Source organism: Cupressus sempervirens, chromosome 6 (assembly GCF_028749045.1).
Source record: "Cupressus sempervirens isolate cs-2001-9-10 chromosome 6, ASM2874904v1, whole genome shotgun sequence".
NCBI lineage: Eukaryota > Viridiplantae > Streptophyta > Pinopsida > Cupressales > Cupressaceae > Cupressus > Cupressus sempervirens.
Window position 1 is genome coordinate 71,196,190 of NC_143123.1, and position 25,288 is coordinate 71,221,477.

A 25,288-nucleotide genomic window follows, 5' to 3' on the forward strand; every position below is an offset into this window, starting at 1 on the left:
TTAAACCAAGGAATTGGATAATTCATTTTAACAAAAATGCAAGATTGATTTTATTTCCCAATAATCATGAAAATGAATCAAAGTTCCAAACATAACATAATTTTTTCCTTAACATATTTGAACTTGAAATTTGCATAATTGAACATCATCATTTTATCTCAGTTTTTATACAGATACATATAACTAAAAATATGAAAATCTCATAAGCAAGGATATTGCTCAATCATTATTTTATTAACTACCTAATTCAAAGGCTCCACCGAGAAATAACCAGGAAGAAAACTTGACATCGTTGCCACAACAACAATAAGTTTAAATACATTTTACACAGGATTTCAATTCCGAGGAGAAATGTCCTCAACATAACTGAATTTCAATAGCAAGTTGAATTTCATTCTTTGTCCTTAACAAGGGATCCATTTCATTTTTTTGCAAAACATCATGGTGATCATGGAGAGGACAAAAATTGACCACGAGACAACCAATCATAACATGAAGACAAAATCAGACATTCACTCCCATACTGGGTTTTCACAATAGGTTCAACATTGAACCAAACTAGGGAGAAGGTGGAATTTTCCAACAAGAGATGTCAGACACAACACCAAAATAGGTGCCATATCAAGGCTATAACTCAAGGACTTCTATTCTTCCATTCTTACTTTCCAAAACTCATATGTGGTTTGTGTTGATGAGTAGGGGCCCATAACACCCTACCCTCTCTCTCTCTTCTCATCGTAAGAAGAGACTCTACACTGTTGGAGTCCAACTGAAGAACTTCCCCCATTAATGGCCACTTCTGCCCTATCCAAGGTTGAGTAATGCCAATACACCCATACAATCCCTTCGAAAATTTAAAACAAAACACAAAGGCAAGACATCTAAGAAACCCAATTTCCCATCCCTCCCAATATGCTCAACACACACACATACATACATATGTAATAAAACTGAAACATGAAACACAACATGAACAAAATGAGGTGAAGTATTCCTACCTTCAAAAATTAGGTTATGGAAAATGAACAAGTTTGAGATGAGCTTGCTTTCCTCTCCTTCTCCTTCAATTCTGAAAATCTCTCTAAAACTAGAGGTTGGGTGAACACCCCAAACTCTCTCAAAATTGCCTTTAAATAAGATCCTAAACTTAACCACCTCTAAAAGCAATAACTCCCCCACTTGCCCAAAAGTTCTAGAGGCTTCTAACACAACTAGACCTAAAACTAACCTCAAGGTGGAGTTAAAGTCATTCAACCGATGATGAAAACTATCAATTTTCGCAATAAAGCAAAACTTGAGTTTTTGAGTGACCATAAAAGTCAACAAAAGGGGTTGGGGGGTGGAAAATGCCCCCAACCCATACCCATACCCCTTGGGTACTTAGATTTCATGATTTTAGGCCTTAGGAATTAATTAGGGACCTAACAAATGCTAAGAAAAATTAGGACTATCTAACAACCTTCAAAAAGTATATTAAACACTAATCCAAATTAGGGGTAATTAATCTCGATTATAAACTGATTAGCTAAAATGTCACTAACCTATTCCGACTTAGATCTTTAGGTTACACGGTTACCCTAACTATCATACTGGAATGCATATACATTTCATGAGTGTCAAGTGACACTATAAAAACACTATTACGAAACGTTAACATTTATTGATTACAGAATGATACATTCATACATCTCACGATACAAATAAAATACAAACAATAGGATTTTTTCAAATGGTACATAGGGTTTAGTTTTGTTTCTCCATTAGATTTCTCAGCTAAAATATCCTACACACTCATTGCACACATCAATAGTTCAAAAAAATCACATGCATATATGTATATAACATATTAGAGAAATCACAGAAATTAAAACATCCATCTTTCAAATAATCAATTGTTTATCCTGTTCTACTCATATTCTCAATCATTAAAATTGCATAATCAAAGTGTTAATTGTGCATTCACTTACTTCATCAATATACATGTTCATAAAGCATTAAATGATGAAACCAAATATTCGAAAGTAAAACATCACACAACATGAAATAACATAACATAATATATTCAGTGTATCCAATAGTGTCTTGACATATCGAGTCATAAGTATCAAAATAATAAAGTATCAACTATTCTACGATGGGTCGAGGCGAGGACTCACAATTACCCTTACAATAAATATATAATATCTCATTATTCACTATTACCAGCTATGAGTATGTTAAATATAATATCTAACTATTCATTAATACCAACTACAACTACATTAAAAATTATGATTCAAACTCATAATTTTGAAGAACTTGAACTTCCTTGCTTAGCTTTAGGTATATCGGAATTTTTATAATCCATTAATGTCAAGTTCTTTCACATTATGAAGCCTTTTATTCTTAAGTAACTTATAAAAGATTTTACATGGTTTGTTTCCTTCTTACTATCTATATAGAAGACCATTGAATAGTTTATTTTTCTTGAGTTGTTCTCGGTTTCTTTTTAGTTATCCTCCTTTCACTTGAGGTAGATAGAAAGAAAAATATTGGCCATTATAAATCTATTTGCACTCCTAATTTTTGCATGCCTATTACATTGTGATGATGGAAAGAAATTGAGCCATTTCATTCACTAGAGATGTTCCTTAGAAAAATTTATTTAAGAAGTTGTTGAGAAATTTTCAAGCATTCTTTTCCATGGTGGAATGTTCCTAGGACATAGAAATTTGTGTAGCAAAACAAGTGTAGTTGTGTGCCATTTGTGATGATACCTAAAAATGAACTCAAGTGGTCACTCAAAAGACTTTTCAAACTCTACCAAAAGGCTATACACTTGCAAGTTGCACCCTGCCTGGATGCAAGCGAAATAATTGGTACAGTAGAGTCCACACATTAGTGTGAGGAATAGACGAACAACATTTATTTTATTGTGATCGCTCACAAGGATTTCTAACTTTCCAGCTGTTTGGGGATTGAGGAGATCGGCAGTGAAGTGATTCTACTTGTTTCCAGTCAAACGTGTACAATTTTATCAAGCGAGGTAAATGCGTTAACTGTCACGTCGGAGTAAGACGTGCACAAATTTTGCGTTCGTCCAATTTTTCGCCAGCTTCACATTTAAAAATATCCGTTTGCTTTGATTAGTTTGATCTCCTGGGAAATCAAATCCCAGATTTGCTCACGTTCCCGTTTACATTAATCGAAATGGGGCACTTGCTCCTCCGCTCACATACATCACACGTCTATAAATACCACTGCCCAACCATCTCTAACTATTCAGTATTCTCGTATTGTTGGTCTTTGTAAAAACCAGACGATCGATGGCCAAAGTATTTAGAAGCGCAGCAGGAGATTTCCGGCCAACATTCCCCCCCCAAAACTCTCAATCTGTCGGGAATTGCAGTCATAATAACATTCATTGCTGTAATTCCGATCATTGCCCACGGCAAGTCGGAGTACTGAAGCGTCGGGAAGTTCTGGTGGCATCCACGTCAGCCCGCGTTCCTCTCACACAGCTTCTGCTGAAGCGGAGGGACCAGGTTTCGAGTCTCACCGACTACCACCACCTCCAGAACGCGCAGAAATTCAAATACGCCAGCTCCGACATTGATGTGGCATCGCTGTTTCCTTCATCTGACGGACTTGCTGTTGAAGTTGGAGTTATCAGGCCTGCAATTAGTACTGAAAAATCCCGAGGCTGGGGAGAGGAGGTCGTAATTGAAGGGATAAAAGTGAGCAGACAAAGGCCATTGTGGTTCGACGTGTATATCAGAGCAGCGGGAGAAGACAAGGATGAATGTTATTGCGGGTCATTCATTCACACGCCGCCTCAGAAGAAATCATCCAGTCACCATCAACACAAGCGGCGGGCGAGGATTGCGTCGTGTAGTTTGAGGTTGGGGATCGGGCATCTGATGGAGACTATTGATGCTCAACATGAGCAGACAAGAGTTGTGGTGAAATTAGTGCCCAGACTGAATATGGATGGAAATCCCATCAATGTAGAAAGCATCCGTATAGATTATTCCTAAAACAAGAGCTCTAAGGCTCTAAGGCCCCGTTTGGTTGGGGAAGATGAATTTTCCTCATAACCAGGTTTTCGAAAACCTGGTTATGTATTTTAGGAAGATAGTTGGACCGTTTGTTTGACACGGAAGATGAATTTTCAAATCCATATTCTGCGTTTGGTTGCCAATTTAGAAATTGGAATTGGAACAGAATATGACTAGGAATATCTTTTTGTTGCGTTTGGTTGTTCATTTTCTAATTGGAATTGGAATTTGATGTAAATTTTTTTAATCTTATTTAATTAGTGAAACACAAGGATTAGAATGAGTAAAGTATTAATATTTATGATTTAATTTATTTATAATTAGACTACATTATTATTATTATTTATTCTTGAATATTCACAGTTTTATTTTGTTAGTCAATAATAAATAAAATGATTATTATTTTTTATTTTAATTCTATTTATTAGCAAAGAAAAGTTAAAAATAATCATACATGCAATCATTTGTACGAAGTTATTTTTTGTCCCATTGTTGGAAATTGTGATCATATATATTATATATTTTTGAAAAATTGTGTAAGACAAATTTATCATCGAATTGAATTTATTGTCAAGTTCATCCGAACTTCATAATTGTCGAACTCGAATTGAAACTTGAACCTTGTGACTTAGCCGCTAAATATGTGTGTTTGTGTCCTCTCTCTATCCCTCCCTATGTTTGTGTTCATCCACGTGATTTAGCAGAAGGATTGGACACAATAAATGTTGTTTATGCAGATGAATTATTGCCTACACTATATGAGAATTCTCGCATCTCTTAAGACTAGTTGCCGACACAGAGAGGGATTGTGAGGCGTGTTGTGGCTCTTGGTCGGTATCTTCAGAATCCATTGGCCATGGTTGCAACATTATATAGTCTTGGCAAAGAAATATTATCATTGAAGCTTCATTCACTGGAACATTTCCTTACTCCAGATGAAAAGTATGAAGCTGTTGAGCAGGTAATAGTTACAACAACCAACTGTAGAGGCTATGAAGCCACTTGTCTTTATAAATGCTATTGGTTTTTTTATGGGTTAGAGGGAATGGACAAGCAGCATCCGAAAACCATGTTATGGATCCATTGGATGATACTAGAATTCATCCAAAGTCATATGAATTTGCCAAGAAAATGGCTAAGGACATATATTGTGAAGAAGCTGGACATGATATAGATGATATGGATGAGGAAACACAAGAAATGGTTGTTGAGCATGTCAAAAATATCCTGATCTGTTAAATGCCCTTGATATTGATGAATATGCTAGAAGTGTGGAGCAATGGACATCCAATAAAAAGCAGGAAACCCTTGCTGACATAAAGAGTGAATTGTTACATGGATTTAAGGATTTGAGATCGCCATATAAAGAGCCATCCCAGGATGAGGAATTTTATCTGCTGACTGGAGAAAATGAAGAGACCCTGTTAATGGAAAAAATTGTCCCCGCAGAGTCCAAAATCATCGTATAATTTGTGATCTGGAATCAAGCTTGACATGAATAATATTGAAAGAGGAGCTTTCTGATGATCTAGATATAGATCTTTTAGAAAAAATTGCAGAAGGCAGCATCCTTACCTGTTGGGTGAAAACTATGACAAAAGTGAAGTACCTAGTTGAGTTAACTTGCAAAGAGAGTTCACTAAAGAATGATAACTATCAGGGTGCATAGGATAAGGATAAGGACATTAAGGATCCATATTTTGCGAAAGAGGATTCCATTTCACGAAGTGAACAAGAGAATGAAACCATTAAGTTCCTAACAGATAAAGAGCCAGGGGAGAGTATTATCCGTCCATGCTTGAAAGGGCCTACTCACTTGATTCTAACACTGAACATTTTCAATGGAGTTTATGCACACAAGGATATTGTGGAGGGAGGAAAAGACCAAAAGGATTTTGCTAGCTATCTTCGACTTGGAAAATACTTTCAATTGGGGAGGAGACATTTGAAGATCTTGATGAGGTCATAGATAGATATATATTCAAGAGAGGATAAGATATTTCAGTATTTCGTTCTACTGTTTGGTGAGTCATAAAACACACATCAACAGACACCTTTCTACAGATGCAGGAACACACAAGCTCCTCTCTCTCTCTCTCTCTCTCACTCTCTCCCTCTGTCCCTCCGTCCCCCCTTCTTATCCCGCACTCTCTGCCCCTCTATGTATCTCTCCCTTTTTATAAATTTATTAAGTTAGTTAATTATTCAACAAAATATGCAACTAAATTTTACGTGAAATATTATATAGGAAAAAATATACCATTTTACATTCACATACATTAAACATTTGATGAGAACTTTAACAAGAAAAATGATGCTTTGTTAATAATTGCTCTTAAAAAATGTGGAATTTTGGCAACATAGATTTTACATGCAATTTAAAAAAAAAGATCATGAAAATCATTAATCATATAAATCATATTTTAACATCATGAAATTCTAATAATGAATTTCACATAATTACTACAATATGAAAACTTGCTAACTTGATAGAACAATATCCATGATTTGATGGTGGTGTGAAAACACACCGTTAAACACGAAAACACTGAGAAATCCATGATGTATGTCTTTATGCCCCACATTCGACGACACACCGTTACATACGAAAACACTGAGAAATCCACGATGTATGCCCTTATGCCCCACATTCGATGGCAACCCTCTCATGCTGCTCAATCTTCCCATTACTGTTTGTGTTGTTAGATGGTCAATCCTGCATATATGAACTAAACATGCTTGAAAAATTAAAACCTAATTATTTTTTTAATGGAATACACCAAGGAGTGGCATCAGAAATATTGATCGTTTACAAACACAGTAAACAATCATCCGATAGCTCATTTTTTATCAGCATGTGTGGTCTTGCAATATTAGCAAATCAAGAGCAATAAAAAAATACAAGAGAAAGACACTTTATCAATACCGTTGACAATCTTGTCAAGAAGCACGTACATAGGAAACCAAACTGTGGAAAAAAAAAAAAGAAATTTAAAAAATATCCAAGCAAATTAGGAATATACATATAACATGGGACATAATCATGACTGTACAATCATCTACCAAAAATCCTCAATACTTTTGATAATCTTGTCAACGAAAACATACATAGGAAATCAAATAGGGACAAAAAGACAAAAAAATAAAAACATATGCAAGAAAATTAGGACTATAGATATAACATAGGACAGAATCATGAACTATACAATCATCTAGCAAATCACATTTCTATATGCTTTCAAGTTCTACAATTGAGCATTCATCATTTGCCACTCCTTGTGTATTCCACGTATGTATGGTTCAAATATAACTCTAATTAACAATGCAATGAACAACTATACCAAACGTTTACGAGATCATAAACTACGTGTTGTGAGAGATCAATGCAATACCATTAAACAAAGCCAACTAACCCTCTGGAATTATTTCACATGCCAATCGTGTGAATGCCAATGAAATGAACAACTAAACTATGTACTGACCAATGCCAATCATGTCAATGAAATGAATGACTAAACTATGCATATATCAAGTATGTATACATACGTACATACATGCGTGAACATACATATGCACAGACATACATATATACGCACATACATACATACATACACATGTACATACATGTGTACATACATACGCACCTACATACATACATACGCACATACATACACACATACATACATACATGCTTAGCAAAATAGAAAAAAAGTGCTCAGTAATGATTTCCAATATAGTGTTGTGACAGATCAATGCAATACCATTACACAAAGCCAATTAACCATCTGGAATGACTTCACATGCCAATCGTGCGAATGCCAATGAAATGAACAACTATCCTGCATATTGACCAATGCCAATCATGTCAATAAAATAGATGACTAAACTATGCATAGATCAAGTTTGTATACATACGTACATACATGTGTGTACATACATATGCACATACATACATGCATACGTACATACATGTGTGTACATACATACATACGCATATACATACATACATGCTTAACAAAATAGTAAAAATGTGCTCAGTAATGAGTTCCAGTATAGTGTTGTGAGAGATCAATGCAATGCATAGATCAAGTATGTATACATGTGTACATACATGTGTGTACATACATATGCACATAATACATACATATGTACATACATACATACATGTGTGTACATACATATTGTTTGTTTCAAATCTATTTAGCAAAATAGTCAATATGTGCTCACTAATGAATTCCAATATAGTGCTGTGACAGATCAATACCACTGAAATGGACAACTAAACTTTGTAACAGTTTCTTGTCAGTAATGAGTTCTAGTATAGTGTTGTGAGAGATGAATGCAATACCATATAAATAGAGCCAATTCATAAGCTATGTATAGATCAATGGCAATCATGGCTTTTATCTAGACATAATCAATATGTGCTCAATATGTGCTCAATAATGAAATTTATAAGTATATCACTAGCTTTTATCTATACATAGCTGACCTATACATAGTTTATCATAGTTCTATTTCTATCTGCTATTTTCTTAGCATAGTCAATAGATGTGGTAACTATTTGTTTCAAATCTATTTAGCAAAATAGTCAATATGTGCTCACTAATAAATTCTAGTATGGTGCTATGAGAGATCAATACCAGTGAAATGAACAATTAAACTTTGTAATAGTGTCTGGCTATTTGTGTCAAATCTGTTTAGCAAAATAGTCAATATGTACTCAATAATGAATTCCAGTATGTGCTCACGTGATTACTTGTATATATCATAATGCCAATCATAATAGCAAAACATGGCAATTATGCTTTTATCTATACATAGTTGACCTATACATAGTTTATCATGGTTCAAATCTGTTTAGCAAAACAGTCCAATATATGCTGTAACAGTTTGTTTAGAATCTGTTTAACAAAATAGTAAATATGTGCTCACTAATGACTTCCAATATAGTTTTGTGAGAGATCAATGCAATACCATTAATCAAAGTGAATCATGCCAATGAAATGAAAAACTAAACTATGGATATATCAAGTATGTATAGATCCATGCAAAATCACTCAACATACTTATGACGTCATAAACTATGTACAAATCAATGCAATACCATTAAATGCAGCCAACTCATAAACTATGTATGGATACATGGAAGATCAATGACAATCATGGCTTTTATCTATACATAGTTGACATATACATAATTTATCATGGTTCAAATCTGTTTAACAAAACAGTCCAATACATGCTGTAACAGTTTGTTTAGAATTTGTTTAACAAAATAGTAAATATATGCTCACTAATGACTTCCAGTATAGTGCTGTGAGAGATCAATGCAATACCATTAATCAAAGTGAATCATGCCAATGAAATGAACAACTAAACTATGGATATATCAAGTATGTATAGATCCATGCAAAATCACTCAACATACTTATGACGTCATAAACTATGTACAAATCAATGCAATACCATTAAATGCAGCCAACTCATAAACTATGTATGGATACATGGAAGATCAATGACGATCATGGCTTTTATCTATACATAGTTGACATATACATAATTTATCATGGTTCAAATCTGTTTAGCAAAATAGTCCAATACATGCTGTAACAGTTTGTTTAGAATTTGTTTAACAAAATAGTAAATATATGCTCACTAATGACTTCCAGTATAGTGCTGTGAGAGATCAATGCAATACCATTAATCAAAGTGAATCATGCCAATGAAATGAACAACTAAACTATGGATATATCAAGTATGTATAGATCCATGCAAAATCACTCAACATACTTATGACGTCATAAACTATGTACAAATCAATGCAATACCATTAAACGTAGCCAACTCATAAACTATGTATGGATACATGGAAGATCAATGACAATCATGGCTTTTATCTATACATAGTTAACATATACATAATTTATCATGGTTCAAATCTGTTTAGCAAAACAGTCCAATACATGCTGTAACAGTTTGTTTAGAATTTGTTTAACAAAATAGTAAATATATGCTCACTAATGACTTCCAGTATAGTGCTGTGAGAGATCACTAATTAAATAGTCAAAATGTGCTCAATAATGAGTTCCAATATAGTGATGTGAGATTAATATAGTTTTAGTTTAGTGCTATTAGAGATTAATGCAAAACCATTGAATAGAGTAATCATGCAGCATAAGTCATTGCAATCCAGTCAGTAGCTGAAATAGCTAAATGGTACCAAATGTCATTGCAATCCACTCCACTCTCTCCACCTCATCCATCATCAAGAACCCTTTGGCTCTTTCACGTTGAAGCACGAAGGTATCATGTGCTTTCACGAAAATTGCTCGACTCAGTTCAGGGACAGCTTTGAGAGCAATATATGCAGCAGTCAAAATATTATCATCTTCAGATTTATCCACTTTTACAATCTGAGGCTTAATGAGGCCATCTTTCAGTTCCTTCATAGTTTCGCATATCACATCCAATGATGCAGCCAAAGATGTCTTCTTCCTCTTTCCCCTCCTTGATGATGATGGTGGAGGAGTCCCTCTAGCACTTGCACTCGACTGATTGGAATGATATAACTCTTCATCAATATCTAGTTGGCTGTCAAGAGGTGTACCACACTTGGTATCATCCTCATCAAGCACATTAAATGCATCGTTCATAGGGTGCCCTTCTTCAGCATCAAGGGGTGTTGTAGATGTGAACCCTTCAGCAATGTCATTACCAACAATTACAGCCAATTCATTGAAATATTGGAAAGGTGACCTCTTATACATTTTTGCATTTTTGAATTCTCTCCTCTACATATAAGCATTAATAGATGGATTAGGTTGTAAGTTTTTCATTATTAAAATAAGAAGGAAAAATTTCTTCAATGAAAAGAGTACAAAGATGATCCTACCTTCAAAAGGTCATCCCACACTGAATTCTCAGCATCCACAGTTTGAGTTTCTTCATTCCAAGCTAACCCACTTGTATTTTTCAAGTCCTTCATTACTTTATATCCTACTTTCCATGTTTTTAGCTTATTCTTAAAATGATCTCGTGATAGATTCGAGTTCATCGCTGAATTGAATGTCCTCTCTATCGTAGTCCATGCCTCTTTTTTAAACCCACCTTCACCTTTCCGTCCGAGATGGACTTGTTCAAGGAGCAAGTCTAAAAACTTGTGTTCCATCGATTTTGTCCACATTTTCTTCTTTGAAGAAGAAGATTTGTTGCTCACAGCGAGGGATCCATCTATATCACTCAAAGTAATGGGAGAACACATCTGTTTCACATGATCAGATCCATCCATGCTCATCATGAGCTCGGTATATCCCATTGTGTACTCCTTCCTGTATTTCATTTAAATTTGAAATAGAAAATCTTTAACTATCAATTTGTAATACGTCATAATGGAACAAGGCTAACATATTGAATAGGTAAACGTATTACGATTTAAAGTAATCATATGACTGAAATTGAAAGTTATTGCTCTTTAAATTTAAATAGAATGCAGCAAGTAGTAACATTAGAAAAATAGGATTTTCAACGAATTCGTTGTTCTCTTCTTACTAGTGGGCTTATGATCTTCATCATTTGGTACTCCTTGCTGTATTTCATTTAAAATTGAAGATGATAAACTTTAAATATCATTTTTTAATACATCCTAATGCAATGAGGCTAACATTTAATAAACTTGAAAGAATTTAACTGAAGATGATACACATTTTAAGCAATAATTGATGATAACACATCAACATCAAAAAAACTACCAGTAAGACAAAATGGTGATATCAATGGCAAGTAAATAGTCATGAGCCCCATTATGAAGCATGTTATTGTACTTTCTCAATGCAAAGATGTATAATAATTGTGCTTTCTTGCATTTAAATCAATGTAATCTATATTTCAAGTTGAATTGTGTATTGCAGATATGATCAACAATTTTTGTACATAATGTAGGTGTGAAATTGAAAGTTAATGTTCTTTTTATTTAATTAGAATGTAGCAAAGATTGATATCAGAATAACGAAATCAAACACCATCATTGTATATGCATACATCAATTTAATCATATAAAGCACATTGCCTTCTAATAAATCATTTATTCTCGAGATCTATAATCTTCCCACATCCTATTTGTTATATCTTCTCAAAATTGGGCCCACTCATTTCTATCCTCCTGAGACAACCCATATGTCTCAAGTAGTGGCACCTCTATCCCATCACGATCATCTTCCTCTTCAATAGCTTCTTCCGATGGAAGGCCATCCTCTATCGTAATGAAATTGTGAAGTATGCAACATGCTAAAACAATATAGGATTGTGTCATGATATCATAAGACGTTGCATGTCTTAAGATTGGAAAACGCTGCTTCAGAATACCAAATGTACGTTCTACTGCATTTCTAAGAGAGGAGTGTCGATGGTTGAACAACTCATGTGCAGAGTTTATTGGGTTTTCTCTTGACCACTCTTTCAAGTGGTAGCGTGTACACCGATAAGGAGCGAGAAATCCAGGTGCATTTGGATATCCAGCATCCACGAGATAATATTTTCCTATATAAAGAAAGTATATTGTCAATACTTGAACCATTTAGCATAACCTTGAGTATATTAAAATGTGATTTGGCTTACCAGGGGGAACTACAAGTGGATCTGATCTGGATAGAGCTGAGGCTAGAACACGGCTATCTGCAGCAGAGCCTTCCCAACTAGCAAGGCAATACTGAAACTTACAACCAAAGGAGCAGACACCCATAACATTTTGCGATAGGTTCCCTTTTCTATCACAATATTTACCCTGTATGTCGACATCAACTCGCACTGGAATATGGGTACCGTCGATGGCTCCAATGCAATCCTGTGGGATATGATACACTGATCAAATGTATGCTCAAGTAATAATAAGATAAGGACAACATTCTAGACAATAAACTTGTAATAATGTGTGATTTACCTTGAAGAATGGTTCAAAACGATCCTTCCCACTAATTTCAGGAGGAGTGCCTGGACTAGGTGGTATGAAGTAATCTCTGTGAAGGGCTAAGATAGCCATCAAAACCTTGTGGAAGTACCGACTGACTGTCTCTCCTGAGTGCCCAAAGTTATGGGCAATCTTGTGGTTCCTTAGATTGTGCCCAAGGGTGTGGAGGAACATCACTAGTTGTTCCTCTAACTTCAAGTGGATCGTATCTCTCAAGCTTCCTTTCAGCCTCAGAATACGAGCTAGAGAAAAGAAGGCTGCCCTACTCATCCGAATCTGATCATGACAATCCACCTCATTCGAATGAATAATGTCTCTACAAAAGAAATTTCCTTTTCTTATTCGTTTACCCATTTGACTACCTTCTCGGGCTACCAGTACTTTGGCTATGCCAACAAAAGCAAAAAGAATTGTGAGAATGCGGGTGTATGTGGTCTTCCTAACTATGCTTCCTTGGACCTCTATACTCTCCATAGGATCCATTAGTGACCTGAAATGTGGACAATTTAAACACTATCAGTTATGAAATATCAACTATCACCTATCGAGATACAACATGATTATTTGCTAGCCTCATTGCATTAAGAAGTCAATTATTTATTCAAATACAACAAGGAGTACCAACTACCGAGGATCATAAGCCCATAAAGAACAAATTACAATGTGTCATTATACTCCATGTAATCTATCTATACCAATGAAAGCATAATATTGATTCCATTTGTCTATATGTATACACACATGTATGTATATATGTATGTGCACACACATGTATGTATGCATGTATGTACGTACACACACACATGTATGTATGCATGTACGTACGTACACACACATGTATGTACGTACACACACACACACACATGTATGCATGCATGTACGTAGACACACACATGTATGTATGCATGCATGTACGTACACACACAAGTATGTATGTGTGTATGTACATACACACACATGTATGTATGTACACATACACATGTACAAACTATAACTTGAATTTGGGCTTTTATGAATGTGTTTTAATAAATCGTCGGGTCCGCTGAAATTGAGGCTCATCTTTTAGAAGATGAAAAGTAACATAGTTGGCAATAGGAATAGAGTTTCTTTCTGCATTGATCTATACATAGTTTGAAATCATGGCTTTTATCTATACATAGTTTATGACCTCATAAGTATGTTGAATGATTTTGCATGGATCAATACATACTTGATATATCCATAGTTTAGTTGTTCATTTCATTGGCATGATTCACTTTGATTAATGGTATTGCATTGATCTCTCACATCACTATACTGGAACTCATTGGACTATTTTGCTAAACAGATTTGAACCATGATAATCTATGTATAGGTCAACTATGTATAGATAAAAGCATGATTGCCATGTTTTGCTATTATGATTGGCACTATAATATATACAGGTAATCACATGATCACATACTGGAATTCATTATTGAGCACATATTGAGCACATATTGATTATGTATAGATAAAAGCCATGATTGCCATTGATCTATACATAGTTTATGATTTGGCTCTATTTAATGGTATTGCATTCATCTCTCACAGCAGTACACTAGAACTCATTACTGGCAAGAAACTGTTACAAAGTTTAGTTGTTCATTTCACTGGTATTGATCTCTCACAACACTATACTGAAAGTCATTAGTGAGCATATATTGACTATTTTGTCAAACAGATTCTAAACAAACTGTTACAGCATATATTGGACTGTTTTGCTAAACAGATTTGAACCATGATAAACTACGTATAGGTCAACTATGTATAGATAAAAGCCATGATTGCCATGTTTTGCTTGATTGGCACTATGATATATACATGTAATCACATGAGCACACACTAGAATTCATTATTAAGCACATATTGAGCACATATTGATTATGTATAGATAAAAGCCATGATTGACATTGATCTATACATAGTTGATTCATACATAGTTTATGACTTGACTCTATTTAATGGCATTGCATTCATCTCTCACAGCAGTATACTAGAACTCATTACTGGCAAGAAACAGTTAGAAAGTTTAGTTATTCATTTCATTGGTATTGATCTCTCACAGTACTATACTGGAATTTATTAGTGAGCACAAGTTTATGACTTGGCTCTATTTAATGGTATTTCATTCATCTCTCAGAACAACATACTAGAACTCATTACTGGCAAGAAATTGTTACAAAGTTTGGTTGTTCATTTCACTGGTATTGATCTCTCACAGCACTATAGTGGAATTTATTAGTGAGCACATATTGACTATTTTGCTAAACAGATTTAAAACAAACACCCAGAAATTGTTACAAAGTTTAATTTTTCATTTCACTGGTATTGATCTCTCACAACACTATACTCGAATTTATTAGTGAGCACATATTGACTATTTTAAAAACAGATTTGAAACAAACAGTTACCACATATATTGACTATTTTAAAAACAGATTTGAAACAAACAGTTACGTTTGAATGAACCAAAAAAACTTAAAAAAATCCAGTATGCAAAGGTGGGTGTGAGAGGAGAACCGTTTACCGCCGCCGCTGTTCAAAGTGGAGAAGAGAACTCGCAAAAAATGCCACAGCCACACGCCACGGCCACAGGAAACCACGGCCACAGAAAACCCACAAACCAGAAACCCTCGCAAACCACGGCCACAGAAAACCCACAAGCCCAACAAACGCAGCAAACCAAAAACCCTCGCCTTCGCACAACAGAGCACGAAAACAATACAACCGTCGTCTTCCAAAAAACCCAATTTGTTCTTCCAAAAACCTAAGGCGGATTCGGCGGACCCGACGATTTATTCAAACGCATTCATAAAAACCCAAAACCTGGTTTTCATTTCAACTTCCACCTATTTCTTGGAAGAAATTTCTTCCAATTTTCGAGCGAAATTGGCAGACAAAACCCGAAACTGGGTTATGCGTTTGATGAACCAAACGCCACCATTTTCTTCCATAACCCGGTTTTGGCGCTGAAAACCCTATTCCGCGCCCGGTATTCCCGTAACCAAACGGGGCCTAAAGGAGCTAGTCCCTGTCTTTTGTGGGAAGTAGAACATGTAGGAAATAGAAGTTAAAAAATGCATTATATTATATTACGGTTGGGATGAATATTAACTTTGTAAAAAATAATTCACTCTTTATTATCCGACTTTCGAGTAATTCACTCTATTGTGTGATAAAGAATTTTAACCATAGTAATCTTCTCTTTCTGTAATTAAAAAATGCTATAATTAATATGGAAATAGATTGAACAAAAATGCATGTTTTAGTGGGTCTATAATCAAAATTTCAATCCCTTATTAGTACTTGCCAGTAGGCTAAGTACTATGTATTATTTTTTGAATTACTTAAGTTAAATAATTATTAAAATAGAGTGGAGTGTGCCAATTAAAATTAATTTAATTTGATACTTTTATATAAACATTATATTTCTTTAAATTAAGTGACTTTATAATTTTTATATACTATTTTTCTATATATTGATTGGATGAATGAATTTGAGTCTTATATACAGATTTGTGAGATATTATTTTTTATTAAAAAAACAAAATTAGTCTATACTCATTGTTCTTACCATCATACTCCTTAATTTTTTAAACACTTCTAAATTTATTGTGATGTACTTCTTTTAATGTTTTTACTTCTTTGAACTTAGTTTGAAACATATATATTTGTATAATAATGATATTTTTATGATTGAAATGTGTAACAAAAATTAACTATCATTATTCATGTAACATGCATTACAATTTTTCAATTATAAAAAAAATAAAAAACTATAATTTCTATATAATAATTTTAGAATTCCATATTTAATAAAATTATAAATATACATATAAAATTGAAATTATGATTACTTGCATTACTAAAGGAAAGTACTTAACCACTTTGTGGCACTTGTTTTCAGTACATACAAAGGCTTCATTCATTCATTCATTTCTTTGATTGTAGGGTTACTAAATTTTCATTTTATCATTCATATACAAATAGATTAAACCAATTTTGAATAATTTTATTTAAATATCTGATTATCATTACCATTTCAATGCATAGACACAATAATGAGACAATAATCAGCTTGCCCTTTGTATATTACAGATCTAGTGTTCGTTTAATAATGCTCTTTTAATAAGTAATAGTTACATACAAATTGAAATTACCATGCAATGTTTTCGAATAGCATGTGTAATAGAATAGTCATTAAATATTATAATAATTAATATAGATAGGAAATTAAAGCTAAAAAGATAGATATATAATACAATTATTATTTTTTAAATATGTACTATATAATATTTTAGTATTATATTATGTTTTATAAAATAATATAATAGAAATTAACTCTATATGTTGAATTTTTTTTTACCATGCACTATGTATTTTAAAATATTAAAGAAAATGTAATATATAACTTGCTAATTATTATTGATAATGTTTTAGATTTTAAATGATAATGTAAAATTTTTAATTAAGGATTCTTGTATTTCCATTTTAATATTATGATTTTTTAAAATATGAATATAAAAATTAAAATTTAAAAAGAGACTATGAAATATACATTTAGAAAAAATTATGTTGTGTTTTAAAGAATAAATATTGACATTAAAATAATAAATTACTTCATGGTGTTGATGTTTATAGAAAAATTAATAGAAGATTTATTAGTTTTTAAATAGTAGTATTTATCAATACATTATGAAAGTCGTGCTGTGAAAGATGTTAAAAATGAAAGAGTCCTATAAGACCAAATGAGTTCAACCAATAATTATAAAAGAGATAAATATTTTCAAATAATAAATTGCATTGATAAAAATAGCGTGTAGGTGCCCAAATGCTTTTCAACGGTCCAACAGAAGTTTCCAATAACAACGTGGCCTTCAAAGCACGTTGCCAGTCAGCAACAACCTTCATACCGCTAAACGTGCAGATATTTTCGTTCGGAGAAATTGCGTTCGTCCATTACTCGCAGTGACGCCCACTTCACGTTTCAAATTTCCCTTCTTCGCTTTGATTTGTCAAACGGGTGACAAATCAAACCCCCAATCGCTCACGTTTTCCTCAACTTTCTTCGAACATACCTGACGACACTTGACATGATACGTCTATAAAAACCATTCCCCAACTAATAATATTCAGCGCTCTTCTCCTCCTCTAAACCCCAAAAAATGGCCAAGATATTCAAAAGCGCAGGAGGCGATTTGGTGAAGGGAAAAGAACTCCGGCAAACACTTCCTTCCCCAAACTCTCCGCCCGTCGGAAATAACATCCGCTGTGATAAATCTGATGAAAGCCCACGGAAAGCTGGAGTACTGAAGCGCCGGGAAATTCTGGTGGCATCCACGTCGGCCCGCGTGCCAGTCACACAGCTTCTGCTGAGGCCGAGGGACCAGGTTTCGAATCTCACGGACTACCACAACCTCCAGAACGCGCAGAAGCTCAAGTTCAAATACACCTCCGACGTTGATGTAACATCTCTGTTTGCCTCATCTGACGGTAACGGACATCCTGTTGAAGTTGGCGTTAGCAGGCCTAGTGCACTTAGTGAAGAAACCCGAGGGCGGCAACTGCAAGAGGAGGTTGTGATTGAAGGCATTAAAGTGAACAGACAAAGGTCGCTGTGGTTCGACGTGTATATCAGAGGAGAAGAAAAGGAAGAATATTATTGCGGGTCTTTCATTCACACGCCGCCTCAAAAGAAAACATCGCGTGGGCATCAGACGAGAAGGAGGGTGGCGTCGTGTAGTTTGAGGTTGGGAATCGGGCAGTTGATGGAGAAGATGAATGCAAAGGAGCAGACAAGAGTTATGGTGAGATTAGTGCCGAGACTAAACATGGATGGAGATTCTCTGTCTGTAGAAAGCATCCGTATCGATTATTCCTGATTTCTTGGAAACAAACCTATTTTTTATTATTCCATGAGGAAAATGAGCCCATTTGATTATTGTTTTAATTATTTTTGCCTACTATTCATTATTACACTTTCTTATGTGATTCGAAATATGATCCTAGTTACTGGTTTGGTACAGATGTAATAGATTTCAGGCCACAAGAGGCTCATCAATACTGCCACTCTTAAACATCACACTAAGAAGGTTTTAATTTTTTTTCCTGATATGCTATTTTAGTGGTGGGCGCACAAATGATTATGGAGGTTATTGCACCCATTGAGTTTTTTTTGGATGAATGGATTCAATTCATGAATGAGTTGTGCTAGGTCTGAAAATGAATAGCAATGATGACCCGATGCAACAAATTCACTCCTTTCTTGTGGCAGTTTGATGAGAGGAAGCACATGGACCAGTTCAAAGAAGCTCGCGGACGTTGGCTTGGGTCTCAAATTGTTGTTGACCATTTAGCAATTGGATGCTGAAAAATAGATGTCGAGGAAACAAGGTTGGAGGTGATGAAGCAAAATAAAATTGAAGGAATGGGCAGACACAAAGTAGAGTACAAGAAAACATGCCAGATCCTGGGTGCATTTCATTTTTTTTGTGAGCTCCTTTCATATTTTATTTATTTAATAATATTATGTGGAAAAAAAATGTAACCGTTGTGGGCTAGAAGGGTGGATGTTATAAGCCATGTACATTTTGTTATTGATAACAGTGCGTAGTCTATGTATTTATCAAGAAAATGACTGTTTAAGGTTAGAGTCTTAGTTTGGAAGCTTGGTTTTAAATTGCTTGCAGAGTAAGGTGTGGATAGGTGGTTGTAGATGGTATTAATGTATGGTTTTGTCACACTTACTTTTATATAAAAACATGCTTTAAACTTATTAATAAAATTATTGTCACTTAGAAAGTAAATTAATTCTTTAAAAAATGTTAAGATAAATGGTTCTTATGATTTAATTTGTTTATTTATCAACTTATTTATTTGTTCTCAATTCATTTGATAGGTTAGATTAACATAAAAATGATATTCACTTGAACAAATCTCACCTCTTAAACTTGAAATTGAAGTTATATATATATAACCTAAAAAAAGTATATATAGTTTTTATGATCTATTATTTAATTACAAATACAAAAAGAATATCTATATTTTTGTCTAAAGGCATCCCTGTGACCTAGTTTCACACCCAACCTATCTTACCTTTGACTTACTTGCTATCATGTTGGAGTCAGGAAGGAATGAGATGGGATGGAGCTAATCCTATAGGGATGTGTGCAATTCTCTTTGAACCACATGTATCTATTCACTTTGAGCTTCATAATCAAACAAGAGTCTCATGTGGAGATAACCCATGACCTAGGCCAACTTCTCTAGTTGTGTAAGCTACTAAGGCAAAACAAAACTTAATAAATTATAAAGAAATTAGCATTCACAATTGAAGGAATAAATGAAAGTAAAAATAAATACTTTATATATTTCTTTATATACATAAAGTGGTTAGATGTTAAATACTAGCAATTGCACCCCGGCAAGGTGCAATGGTTACACCAATAAGAAGATATACCTAGGAAATATATTAAAGTAGGAAGAAAAGTTGGACAAATTTTAAATACTATGTAAGAAAATAATCAATGTAAATCTTATATTCTAATAACTCTTGATGGTTTTGGTACATTACAAGTTTATGGTTGTTGCATTATTAATTGAACAATTCACAAAATATTCTATATTCATGAACAAAGAATATATGATTAAGGACCTCTTTGACTATTTTTCATGACTTTTTGAATCTTAACACACATTAACAAGTATCAAATGGAAAGTAGCTTAGGATATGTTCATTTGATAATCTCAAATTCTTTCAAAATTGGCAATGTTGATAAGATTTTATAAACAACTAGTAATCTAATAGAATATATAAATTGTGTCAAAGATGCGAGTACATAATTTTAATTTTATATATTATTTACTCATTAATTTGCAACAAAAAATTCACTTCTAGAATAATAAAAAATACATAAGACACTTACCAAATTTTTAATTTTTAATTATCAACAAACAAATATGATAAAAACAACAAAAGTTAAATTAATAAAAAAATTGATAATTATAATTTTATTTATTATAACAAGAATTAATATAAACTATAAAATATGATCATGAAATATTTATTCTAATAATATATTAGTCACTTCAATCATGTTAGTTTTGTTTTTTATACTAATATTAAATAAGGAAATAATTCCTCTTTCACATTTCAACTCTTTTCCGTATTTTAATGTAGCTAATTTTCATAAACTTAAATTTGTAAGACATTCACATATTACCACTAAAGACTATAATGGAATGATTCCATCACTTATTGAATTTTGCTACAATACTATTTAGGGTAAAGGCATGAAATATTTCTAAAGCCAACTTTCATGTCGGACTGATAGATTTTATGTTTGTTTGACATGGTAACTTCACATTTTTATGTTCCGTAATTAGTCGAGCAAAGGAGGAATAAAACCTTAATTTCTTCACATTTTACCCAATGGAAAGCCCTGATGCTGCTTCCAAGTGTTCGGCAACATCGAAACATGGTTTGTGGAGAAGAGACACACAAGTTAATAGCCCCTTTTTTCAATGTGATCATCCATGTGCGTCCATTGATAGACTTTCTTCTAAAAGAAGCCCAACCACTCTTAAACATCACATACTAAGAAGAGATTTACGTTTGAAAGAATAAGTCAACTTTGACTATTAACACTTTTAGCCTAGGAATCAAGCCTTAATATGTGATGTTTAAATCATCCATAGAAGTTTAGGTTTAAATATGCCTCTGATTTAGATGTGGCATTGTTGTTTCCTTCATCTAATGGGAAAGGACTTCCTTCTTAAGTTTGCATTAGAGGGAAAATTTAATGAAGAATTACTATAATTAAGGAGGTTGTAATTGATGCAAAAAATGAATGCTCAACAACAGACATATGGAAAATGGGTAAAACATATATAATGATCTTTTTAGAAGATTTCTTTTGTTCTCACATATTATCAAGACCTCCTTTTAAAGAAGTTGTTTATTTTTCTATTGTTGCTAAATAATGGTGCAAAGCATGGACTACGCTAACCTACCTCAAGTTTTACAAGAATTTTTTAACTTGGAGTTGTTTCTCTACAAAGGAAGAAGCAAATATAATTGGAGAAGATCATTTGCCAACTGTGTATATATGATTTCTTTGCAACTAATCTATTAATATTCAATAATAAAGATATTGCTATTTTTTAATAAATATGATTGATGATTCTTCTCCAACAACTCACTTCTGCACTTGATGATAGAAAGTGAAAATCTACTTACTCTTAGATTTCAATATGAAGAAGGTTGAATTTTTTTCAATATTAATAATCTTTGATATTTATATGGGTTGTGTCAAGTTGTTGAGGACAATCTAATTGCTTTTGATTAAAAAGGTAGGATAAGGGTTTTGAACCCATGTAACAACATTACTACATTCCCTTTACTTCTCTTGATCATTACAACCAAACAATAGAAAGTGAAACTCAAAGCTCAAACAAGATGTGTCCGAGAAAATCAAAATTAATCAAAAAACATCAAGTTTGGAGAGTGATAACAATATCCAACCTAACAACTCTAACACCATTACTTAAGCTATAGTAACTAGAAAATTTCAAGAACATTTTCTAGCCCCAACAGTAGTGGGGATTAATAAAATACAAATAAGTTTAATTTTGTGTCTCAAGATTACAAGCAAGAGCATAGCAACCAAGTCTAAATTAAAGAAACACATAAGTATTGAACAAAAATGAAAACCAAAAAATTGAAATCAAGGAAAATGCATTAAGCATGTTTAACATTTTCTCTGTCTTCAACCAAGAACCTGAGGCCCTTCATTAAGTTGGTGACATCCTTTAGGCTCTTCACCTCCTCGCACTTTTCATCCTTGAGCAGGCCAACCTTCTTAAGTTTTCTCTTTCCAATAATGGTGCCAAACCTCACACTTTTCATCCTTTAGCGAGCCAAGCTTCTTGAGTTTGTTCTTTCCAGTAATGGTGCCAAACACAACATTCCTCATCATTTCCTTCTGAACCCTGCAAAAAGAGGATACTGCCACCCCAAGCTTGATACCAGTTATAGCACTAGCAAAGTTATCGTTGAGGAACAGTCTAATTTTTGTTATTGTACTTCTTGATTTAATTTTCAATATTTTTTAGAAAAGCTAGTTAATATTTGCGAGTTCAAAGTTGTTATTGGTCATGATGACTAATCATAATTGAATATAGTGTATTCCTTAGATCTCTAAAAATATCATGAAATGTCACATTAGCACACCAAAATAATGACTTAGTGCATAAGCATTGATCCCTTATTGGGGAGTCTTTTTTAACACCTTGACAAAAAACATGTTTATGTGGCATCATATTTGATGATGTGGTCTCAAAACCTTAGTTGAATGAATGAGACTTTCCTAGAAAAATTCTATAAGAAAATTGGACTGTACAACAAAAAATTGTTCAAAAACTTCATCAATTACATCCTAAGAATACTATAACCCTTTTTACATTTAAGTAGCACAATTTGTGGCACCAATCTCTTTAAGATGACTTCCTTTTAGCACTAAGCTGTAAGATAAATGTAATCCCCTAGCCCATTTATACAACATGCCCATTCCATGGTATTAACCTTGAGCCACACACCATGTAAACGTGTACATGCACAATGCATATACTACTTGCTTGTCCAACCAATCTCTATTAGTACTACTTAGAAACTCCAAAAAGAAATCAACAACCATAAATGAAAAAAATATGATGATAAGAACATCTAACAATGCACTTTCTTGAAAGAAGATCATGATCTTACTTTGTTAATTCTTCATCATCTTCTTATTCTTCATGCCTTTTTTATTATTTCCATGCCCAAAAGTATTCCTTCCTCTCCTATAATCACCCCATGCTTATCCAAGATTAAAGAAAATCTATGTAGAAATAGAATGTATACCCCTTGAAATCACAAACATCTATGTAAAAAATCAATCAATTATTCCTTAAGAACACTGTAATCCTTATCACACTTGAACAACACAATTTGTGGCAACAATATTTTTGGGATGACTTCCTATCGGCACTAAGTTGTAGCATAAATGCAACCCCCTGGTCCATCTATATTACAACACACCCATTCCATGGCATTGACCCTGAGCCACACACCATGTAAACATGTACATGCATAATCTATATACTACCTTCCTATCTTGCCAATCTCTAGTACTGCATGCACGAACACCCAGAAGTAATCGATAAGAAAAAAAAATGATCATGTCAAATAGTGCTCTTTCTCAAAAGAAGATCTTGATCTTGTTTTGGTGTTTCTTGATTATTTTCTTATTTCCCTACCTTTTTTATTATCACAAGAATGACCCTATAGTCCATGCTCAAAAATATTCCTTCCCCTCACACAATTGCCTAATGCTTATCTAGGTTTAAAGAAATCTATGCAAATATAGTATGAACCCTTGAAACCACAAAAATGTGTTTGAAAATTCCATCAATTACACCCTAAGAACACTATAATCCTTGTTGTATTTGAGAAGAATAATTTGTGGCACTAATCTTTTCTTGTTAGCACTAAGTTGTAGCACAATTCAGTACACCATATAACAGATATGATTGCCTTATTTTCTTGAAAAATCATTCATATGCTATGCTATAATATATGGCTATATAGCCACCAACACTTACGGGGTTGTAGACATAAATAATTTATAATTTCTAGTTCCCACACAGGCTTTTAATGAGCCAAATGATAGTATCTTGTAGAGTGTTATCTTTAAGTGAAAACCTAACTAGTAATATCTAGTTGTGGATGATGAGCAATAGGTAGATTGTAGTGGACAATTGCAATGATTCTAGGGTCATTCTCTACATCGCTAATAAATTTGATCTTATAATAATAATGTTATTCCCTTTGATAACTGAGGACACCATGATCTGAGATCAACAATCTTGCCCATTTACTTGCCCTACCAATCTCTAGTAATACTTCTTATGAACCCCTGAGATGCAATCAATAGTTAGAAATGAAAATAATGAAAATAATAACATCAAACAATGCACTTCCTCAAAAGAAGATCCTGATCTTTCTTTGTTGTTTCTTCATCATATTCTTATTCTCATTGTCATTTTTACTATCACAAGGATGATCATCATGTCCATGCCCAAAAAAATTCCTTTCTCTCTTGTAATCACCCCATGCTTATCTAGGCTTCAAGAAAATATGTGCATAAATAGTATGTGCACCACTTGAAGCCACAAAAATCTGTTAAAAAATACCATTAATTATACGCTAGGAACACTATATGTCATG